This window comes from Canis lupus, chromosome 33 (assembly GCF_003254725.2).
Source record: "Canis lupus dingo isolate Sandy chromosome 33, ASM325472v2, whole genome shotgun sequence".
Taxonomy (NCBI): Eukaryota; Metazoa; Chordata; class Mammalia; order Carnivora; family Canidae; genus Canis; species Canis lupus.
The window spans coordinates 28,687,924-28,697,757 of NC_064275.1; the positions used below are offsets into that span (position 1 = coordinate 28,687,924).

Consider the following 9,834-nt stretch of genomic DNA (forward strand, 5'->3'; position numbering starts at 1 on the left):
TAAGCTAACGCTCTTTTTGATAGAGATAATAACTAGTGTTTAAAAAGCCTAGGGTAGGGACGCCTGGGTGGCTCAGAGGTTGAGCATCTGCCTTTGGCCCAGGGTGTGATCCTGGGGTCCCGGGGATCGAGTCCCCACATTGGGCTTCCTGTGAGGAGCCTGCTTCTCCCTCTGCCTGTGTCTCTGTGTCTCTCATGAATAAATAAGTAAAATCTTAAAAAAAAAAAAAGTAAAATCTTAAAAAAAGCCTAGGATAGGAGAAGAGGTGGTGTCTGCAACTTCTTCACCATCTTTTGCACAACCTGCCATGCAGTTTTATGGGTTTTTTTAATTTAAACATTTTCTTAAATTTTTATCTTATTTTATTTTAAAATAAAGCTCCATGGGCAGCCCCAGTGGTGCAGCGGCTTAGTGCTGCCTGCAGCTTGGGGCGTGATCCTGGAGACCTGGGATCGAGTCCCACATCGGGCTCCCTGCATGGAGCCTGCTTCTCCCTCTGCCTGTGTCTCTGCCTCTCTCTCTGTGTGTGTCTCTATGAATAAATAAATAAAATCTTTAAAAATAAATAAATAAATAAATAAATAAATAAATAAATAAAATAAAGCTCCATGCCCAATGTGGGGCTTGAACTCATGACCCTGAAATCAGGAGTCACATGTTCTACTGCCTGAGCCAGCTAGGCACCCCTGGCCTGAAGCTTTTTTTTTTTTTTTTTTTAATGTATATGGCATTTTAACATACATTTTCATGATGCTCCTTGCAAGAGAAACATTATTTCCCCCATTTCACAGGGAAAGAAGCAGGCTTGGGTAACGTTTGACACACAGCGATCAGATAAGGGGAAGACCTGAGATTCAAACCCAGACTTATAGGACATCAGTATCCAAGCATTTGGGCCATGCTGCTCTGCATGGAGGAGAGGAAGAAGAGAGACTCTTCTGGGAAAGGAGGAAAATAATTGGCAGAAATTGAGGTTTGATTTCTTACCACATAACCTAGAGGTAGAAGTATATTTCTTTGGAAGATAAAGGAAAAGTCACTCTATTCTGGCTGATACAGGGAAAGCCCAATGTTAACTCTACAGACATTTTGGATACAGATGCTCCCTATTCTTCAGATCGACAGAGTAAGCATAGCCACCCCCCCACACACACCCCTTACTGAGGGAGGGCTTGAGGTTATTCCCTCCAGGTGAATGGGAAAGGTCTCAGGAGGAGGGATGACTCGCCAGGCTGGCCCTAAGGATGAGTCAACCTCTGTGGGGACACATTCCCCACGTCATCCAGCCAGAGGAACTTCAGTCTCCTTCTATCTGAATGGTGTGATCTATACTTCCACTTTGTTATGAATTTAACAAGTATGTATTGAGCTCCTGTGTTAGCCAAAGAACACCATGGAACACCTATTCTCTGCTCCTCACCATCCAGGTTCGGCTACCCACTCCCCGAGATTCCCCTGCTATCTTGCTGGCCACCCAGGGTTTCTGAAGGTCATGTTCTTCTTCCTCCAAAACTACAAACAACTTCTCCTTCAACCCTGACCAGCAACCAGCCCCAGCCCCACCTCATCTCTCACTTTAGTGTCAATGTGGATGACATTCATCCTTGCTCACAGCATAATATCTAATTTGCCCTTTCCCATTAATATTACCCCCTTCCTTTCTAGCAAACTCCCCATTGTGTGAAGCCTCCTTTGGGAACCAAGTCTTAGTATGTTCCTTCCAGGCTGTCACTGCAGTTGAAGAGCTCCGACTCTTCTTTTGCTACCTGTGGGCAAATTACTTCAACTCAGCCATTCGGATTCTGAAAGTCCCGGAACTTTGAATCTTGGGTCAAAAGGGATGCTGGAGATTAGAGTCACCATCGGGCCAGTCATGGTGCAAGGGTCACATTGTTCTCAAGCCATGAATTTCCTGTAGGTTCTGTGCCGAGTCTCCAGAGCTACCCTGATTCTAAAATTTTCTACCCCCAGATCACCTGCCTTAATTCTGTGAGTTCCTGATCCTTTCCAGGATTTTCTCTGTTTGATGTGACTAGTATTTGGTTTCTGTTTTATGCAGCATAGAGCCACGACTGACAGAGTGAAGCTCCTATCTATTCAACTAAGCACGCAATAAATATTTATTAGACACCTGCCCAGGCAATCTCATTGTCTGCCAAAGTGATCATCTAAACTGATTCATGGCTGTATGCCTGTGGAGAAGATTGGAATATACATGCAAAACCTATAGAACCTACCCTAAACCCCTATGGCTTGAAAAACTCCCTGAAAATTCTACAGCAAGCCAGGCACTAGAATTTTCAGCAGCTAAAAATCGTGAAAGTTGCCATGGGATAAAATATTTCTCCCCAGGGCATCTGGCTGGCTTTAGTCAGTAGAGCATGAGACTATTGATCTCAAGGTTGTAAATTCAAGTCCCACACTGGACGTAGAGTTACTTAAAAATAAAATATTGGGAAAAAAATACTCCTCCCCCCCTCAGATTATTTTTCTATAAAGATTTTGTTTATTTATTCATGAGAAACACATAGAGAGAGGCAGAGACACAGGCAGAGGGAGAAGCAGGCTCCATGTAGGGAGCCTAGCTCGGGACTTGATCCTGCAGGCTCTAAACCACTGAGCCACCCAGGCATCCCCCTCTCAGATAATTTAAATACACTTTGATATAGGTCTTCTGAAGCAAATAGTTGTTTACAAGCAGGAAACTGAAACCAAATAGGTTGAAAGGGAGCTCTGTGGCAGGTCATCGGCCAAGGCGCTTTGGCATAAGTGAATCTAATGGTGTCCATCAGCTAATATGGGTAACAGCCTATCTACAGGGTAAATAGGATGTTTTGCAAGCTCAGAAGAGCCTGGTGAATGACTCTAGAAATGGAGGGGGGGGTTATATTCATAAGCTATCAGACCACCCAATCTTTATTTGAAATCTAGGGCTTCCTAAAAGTTCCTAAGGATTTATTACCTGATTCTGAGTGTGTGTGTGTGTGTGTGTGTGTTTTGGGTTTTGTTGTACTTTCTTTTTCAAAATCATACATCAATCGATTTGGGTGTTTTGTTTTTGGAGATTTTTTTATGACTTCTTTATGACTTCTTAGACAGAGGTCATAATTATTCCTCTCCCCACCATCCCAAGTAAATGTGTAGAGAGTCTGCTCTGAGAAGAATAAAATAGATCCCATTCAGGGGAAATTAGCCTAGAGGTTGCAGCATTGCCGCCAGAACAAAATCTCATCCAACTATGTTTGTTTATTCTGAACAAATTTAGTAGGAGGAGAGATCTAGGTACATGCATATGTAGCCACTGTTGTAACAGCAGGAACTGTTTTATATGATGAGACATGCAGACACAGAAACGAGTGCTATCAAAGAAATTTTTTAATGCCACAGATCCCTAAAAGCAGGAGGCACAGCAATCCCAGGAATAGGGACCAGAGAGAGGCAGAGTTAGGGGGAAACACCTAGGAGCCTTTATTGTGGTATCTGTGGGAAGAAATGCTGTCGCGGAGTATAAAAAGGTTTAGGATTGGCTAGCTTAAATAAATTCAGAGGGCTCCGGGGCTATAGGGGTTTCCCTAGTTGTCTGGCAGCTGGCCCTGGGGTGGTTAGGTAGGAGAACCGTGGCCTGGGGTATAGGAGCCCATAAAGGAGATGTTTGCGGTACGGACTCTGGTTTGGTTGGTTTGCCTTGAAGGGTAAGCTAGAAATTGGCTAGCCCTGGGAGGAGCAATCTCTCAAGGATCAGCAAGGTCCCCACGATGTTAAAGCACTAAAAATACAGAATAAAAAAGACACTATTTTCACAGACACACAAAGACACAATACATTCACAGACACACAGACTTGCACTAACATTTACAGAGTCATAGGGTCACATACGTAGTAACTTATCGGTCTACAAAAACATAAAATCCCAATTAGATTAGAAGGAAGTTCAGAAGAAATCAAGTCCACCTTGCTCCCTGATGATACACTTCCTGCCAACAGGAAGGGTCCTGCCACCATAGGGCTATCCAGACTAGGGTTGGTAAACACCCCATGGACGAGAATTGCACTATTTCTTTTGATCATTAATTTTACTCTTGCTTCAGAAACAACATCATTTTTAAAATTCAGGATCTCAGTCAGTTGAGCACCCAACTCTTGATTGCGGCTCAAGTCATGATCTCAAGGTCCTGAGATCCACTCCTCGTCCACATTCAGCAGGGAGTCCCCTCCTGTCCCTCTCCCCCTACGTGGGCGTGTGTGCATTCTCTCTCTCTCACAAAAATAAATAAACCATAATATCAAAATCCAGAAACAATCACTATCGCTATCTTTTGAACAGTCTTTCCCCACCATGGACATGTACACAAATAAAATCCATAAAAATAAGAATAGGTCTTGTACAATGTTTTGGGGCATCTGGGTGGCTCAGTCAGTTAAGCATCTGCCTTCAGCTCCAATCGTGATCCTGGAGTCCTGGGGTCGAACCCTGCATGGGGCTCCCTGCTCAGTGGGGAGTCAGCTCCTCCCTCTGCCTCTCCTCCTCCTCATACTTAAATAAATAAATAAATAAATAAATACTTTTTTAAAAAATAAAACAATAAAAAGTCTTGCACAATGTTTTGTATGAAATCTTTTTTTTTACCCTTAATACTGTGAACACTGATACTCACTCGGTCTTGCCCTTTGCCCATATAGGAAGCTGGATCTAAGAACAGAGGGTGCATAAATCCCCACTTTTAACAGACATTGCCCAAGTATCCTCTGAACGGTGTATATATTGTGTATCTTGAGCTGTCTCCAGAAAAACTTCAACCACTGTTAGCTCATATTTTGACAGATCTATTTATGTAGCCTGCATTTATATTCATAAAGGATACTGGTCTAGAATTATCTTTTTTTTTTGTAATTTCTTTGTCAAGTCTTGATATTCAGGTACTACTGGCTACACAAAATGAGTTCAGAGTGTTATGTTCTCTATTTTTTAATAAAGTTTGTGTAAGATTAGTGTTACCTCCTCCTCAAATTTCTCGTAGATCATCACTGAAACAGTGGGTGCATGGAGCTTTCTTTGTGGGGAAAGTTTTGATAATTAATTAAAATTCTTCCATAATAGATATACGGCTGTTCAGATTTTGTCTCATTTTGTGTCAGTTTGGGTAAAGTTCTACTTTTCAAGGAATTTGTTTCATCCAAACTTTCAAATTCATCTGTATAAATTTATTATATTTTCTTATCCTTTTAATGTCTGCAGGATCTATACATAACTCCTTTTTAGTTCTGATATTTGTATTCTGTAACTTATATTCTCTTTTTTTTTTTTTTTTCTTGGTCCATGAGGTTAGGGCTTCACAACTTTGTTGCTGGTTTTTTCAAAGAACCAACGTTTGGCTTTGATCCTTTTCTCTCTGGTTTCTCTATATGCATTTCTGTTCTTTGTTATTATTATTGTTACTAATTAATTTATTTTTCTTGTCTTGGGTTTACTTTTGCTTTAGTTTCTTGAGGTAGAACCTTAGGTCATTGATGATAAACGTTTCTTCTTCTTCTTTTTTTAGTAGGTTCTACACCCAACATGGGTCTTGAATTCACAGCCCCTAGATCAAGAATCACCTGCTGTACCAACTGAGCCAGCCAGGCACCCCAAACCCTTCTTCTTTTTTAATATAAGCATTGAAAGGTAGAGGTTTCCTTCAAGAACTACTCTAACTATATTCTACAAAAAAAAGAATTTTAAGCAATCTCTCTGTCCAATGTGGGGCTTAAACTCATGAGATCAAAGTCTCATTCTCTACTGACTGAGACAGCCAGACACCCCTTATATTCTATTAATTTTTTTGATCTATTAATTTTTTTAAAGATCTTATTTATTTATTCATGAGAGACACAGAGAGAGAGGGGCCCAGACACAGGCAGAGGGAGAAGCAGGCTCCATGAAGGGAGCCCGACGTGGGACTCAATCCCAACATCCCGTGATCTGATCTGAGCCCAAGGCAGATGCTCAAATGCTGGGCCACCCAGGTACCCCTAAATAATTTTTTTTTAAGTATGGAAAGTCACCCTTTGGTATCCTTCCAAGTGGGAATGGGAGTCGGTGGGAGGAACGTTCTTTATATACTCATCTCTAACATTTGAAATGTTACAATGAGCATCAGTTGGTTTTTCCATTAAAAAGCAAGGCATTTAAAAGAAAAAAAGCGGGCAGCTAAAGCTGGTGGCAGAGGGGAGGCCCGCGTACTGCCCTTTCATGGCTCGCTCCCTTTCTGTGGTCACGGTCACGGTCACGTTGGGTTCCTGGAGGAGGAAACAGAGGGACAGACGTGGAGAGCGCAGTGCTTAGTCGTCCCACAGCTCTCTCACCACGCTGGGCCCTCCCTTTGAATGCAGAAGCCTGCTGGCCAAGAGCAGTGGGAACTGTTGCCTTGGGATATATTTTCCTTCCAATATATTGATCGAGCAGAGTTGGAAAAATATGATGGTGTAGATGCTAGAAAGTCTACCCTTGGCTTGGGCCAGGCCAAGCTGGGCTTCTGCACACACAGAGGAGCTATCGGCTCTCTTTGCCGGACTGTGGTTCAGTCGTACGGAGACCCACAGCCTCTCGTAGGACTGCACTGGGCGCTGAGAAGTTGGAACAGAGAGCATCATCGACAGATCAAAACCCGTGCAGGCTAGTTTGAGGCAGCCCTTAGAGGAGTCGGGGAGCACAGGTACAGAAGGAACATAATGCGTGCGGTGGAGGCGCAGCTGCGGTCTTCAGCGCGGGTAAGTGGATTGGGTGCAGCTCCTGGATGGACGGTAGGCCCTGGGGGTTGCGGAGATGTTGCTGCATGTGCCCCAGGACGTTAGACCCACAGGTGGAGTGGGAGCTGTTGCTCGGCTCGTCGGGCCAAATGGGCCTTTAATCTTTGACCGAGGACTTGGTGGGACCCACGCAACATGCCTATGACTTCCACAGGCCTGACGTGCTTCCGGATTATCGGAAAAGTGGATGGGAAACTCCCCATGCAGCGCTACCCCGGCGCCCCGGACCGCTGCTGCTGTGTCTACCGCCAAAAGATCCAGGGGCAGAAGGAGGGAAGTGATAAAGGTTCTACCTTGAATGATTTTGGTCTCATGATCTTCCCCTCACCCTGCTGTAGGCTGCTCCAGAAGCCTCTCGCTCAGCTGCTGCTGAATGACTTCCTTCACGACCAGAACAGAGATGACAATCGTGTCGCCAGTGGCCTGGAAGCCTTTGGGGATGTGAAATTAGCAGATGCCTGCCCCGACGGAGACGTGGCAAAGGCCTCTCTGGAGCCCAGAGCTGAGCCCCTCAATCAGAAAACAAAGGCATCTTTGCTCGTGTCCAATCAAAATGGAAATACGGACACATCGTGTTTCTGGCTCCCTCGGTTCTGTTCCAGCTCAGCCCTCCCCTCAGCAGCTGGCAGGAAGGAGGACTGGTGTGTTCTCTCACGGTTCTGCCTTGGCTGCCTCCCTGTGTCCCCTCGGTCACGCAAGATGCCACACCCGGGGCTGCTCCTGATAAGACAACAGCCAGTTTAGGTGACCTCAAATCGGGGCTTGGCTCAAGAACTTGTGGGGCAGCAGATGTCTTTGCTGAGAACACGAAGCTCGGGGAGGACACTCGTCACCTGGTCAGGGGTCAGCAGACTCCCTCTTCGAAGGGACCTGGTACCTCGTCGGAGTGGACGGAGGCACCTATGCCCGGCGTCCCTTGCCCAGTGGCGATACTCTGGGTGAAGGACGAGGGCCCGGACGTTCCAGCGCAGCCCCTGAGCACATCCACGTCCTGCCGAGAAGGTGCCAGGCCTCCCCGCCCGGCAGCACAACCCGGAGCCGCCGTCCCTAGGGAGGCCTACTTCCACCTCGACGCGGGTTGGGGTCGGGGTCGGGGTCGGGGCGCCTGTATGGGATCAGTTCTGGGAGCGGGACGTCTGGGGACAACTGTGAAGGATCACGTGTCGTGTAGCTTTTATGTGACTGACATGAAGCCTGGAAAACTATCGTGTTCTTGGCAGAGTCTCTGCCCAGTTTGCTCGCCCGCTTCCTCCTGTGGTCCAGCCGGGGCCACACGCTCGGGAGTGATGCTGAAGGGCTCCGCGCGCCTCCTCTCCGGCCATTCGTATGCGTGAGGCTTAGCCTCCAGATGTGGTGCCTCCAGATGTGGTGTCATGAACCGTGTGCTTCAGGCGAAGAAAGCATCAGACGTTTGTATTTTGAACCAACAAGCTTACTGAAAGTACCTGTGGTTTTTGGAAAAAAAAAAAAGTTTCTAATTTAGGGGATGTAGTCTTAAAATGTGCTATGCACATACCCTCTTTAAAAATGGCAAAAAAATAAAAAATAAAAAAAATAAAAATAAAAATGGCAAGACAAGCACACTCTTTTTTTTCTATAATTTATAAATCTTCAAGAGGGAGAAGAGTTGGGACGGTAACACTGCTTCTAGAAACTGGAATGCTGCTTCACATGCAGGCCGGCAGTGTCGAGTTATTGTAATGACCTCTGAACGGGGAGATGCCAGCACCGAGCAGACGTCTGGTACAGACAGTCGTGGTACACGGACTGAGGACGCAGCTCTGGGTCTGCTTCGGGCTCGCTGGCCCAAGGTGGAGATGGCACTGCAGCGGTGTAAGGAAGTTGTTGCAATCCTTCTTTGCGCCATAAAGAATAAATAAAACATTTTTTTCTGGCTGTTTTTTAAAATTTTAAAACAAAATAGAAGGATGGGGTGCAGGACATTATTAGGTTACCTGTAATGCTTCAGTGCTCTTTTCTGGTATCTTTTCAATGAAAAGAAATAGAAGGGGCAGCCCGGGTGGCTCAGCAGTTTAGCGCCTCCTTCAGCCCAGGGCCTGATCCTGAGACCAGGGATCAAATCCCATGTCGGGGCCTGCTTCTCCCTCTGCCTGTGTCTCTGACTCTCCCTCTCCGTGTCTCTCATGAATAAATAAATATTAAAAAAAAAAAGAAATAGAAGGACAACCCAAATTTTATATAGTATGACCAGCCAAAAAAAGTATTCCATTTCAAGGTTTGGGAATAGGATTTATAAAGCATTTTTTCAGACTTTCACCTTAAAAAAAAAAAAAGACAACAAAAACCATCACATGAAATGAATAAGAAGACTGGTTAGACAGTTTTGTAGATCTTTTTGGTGCTGAACTACGACATGAGCCTTATAGACTGTAAAATAGAGATAGCTGGAACTAATGCACAGAACTAAATTTTTTAAACTTTATTTGCTGTTAAATTCTGTGAAATTTCAGTTATCTAAAATAAACATACACAAACATGAACTGTAATGTTTCAAAGGGCAAGGTAATACATAGTTTGTAAAATACTCTTGTCTAATATTAACTAGTGGTATTTTGATTTGTACAGGCATAATTTCTTAAGATGACTTCATTTTAACATCCACTGATGTAGATTAATAATATAAGTTCACATTTAAGATTAATGGGAGGGATCCCTGGGTGGCTCAGAGGTTTAGTGCCAGTCTTCAGCCCAGGGCGTGATCCTGGAGATCCGGGGATCGAGTCCCGCGTTGGGCTCCCTGCATGGAGCCTGCTTCTTCCTCTGCCTGTGTCTCTGCCTCTCTCTCTCTCTCTCTCTCTGTCTCTCATGAAAAAATAAAAATTTTAAAAATCTTTAAAAAAAAAAAAAAAAAGATCAATGGGAAAATGGTGCATGTAATACTTTCACAAGTATTGCGAGTTTGGTATGTTTCAAAAAGAGTAATTTAACTTTTGGGTGTCAGGAAATGGGTTTTCCTCAAAATCCATTCCCAGCAACGGGCAAGCCTCATAATATTGGCACAGAGCATTAACTGTACACCTTATTAAC

General features: G+C 44.5%; 1 pseudogene; it reads left to right on the top strand.

The window, feature by feature from the left end:
- The first annotated feature begins 3,648 nt into the window (after nucleotides 1-3,648).
- On the top strand, nucleotides 3,649-7,938 carry LOC112641557 (hydroxymethylglutaryl-CoA synthase, cytoplasmic-like; annotated as a pseudogene).
- The last annotated feature ends 1,896 nt before the right edge of the window (nucleotides 7,939-9,834 follow it).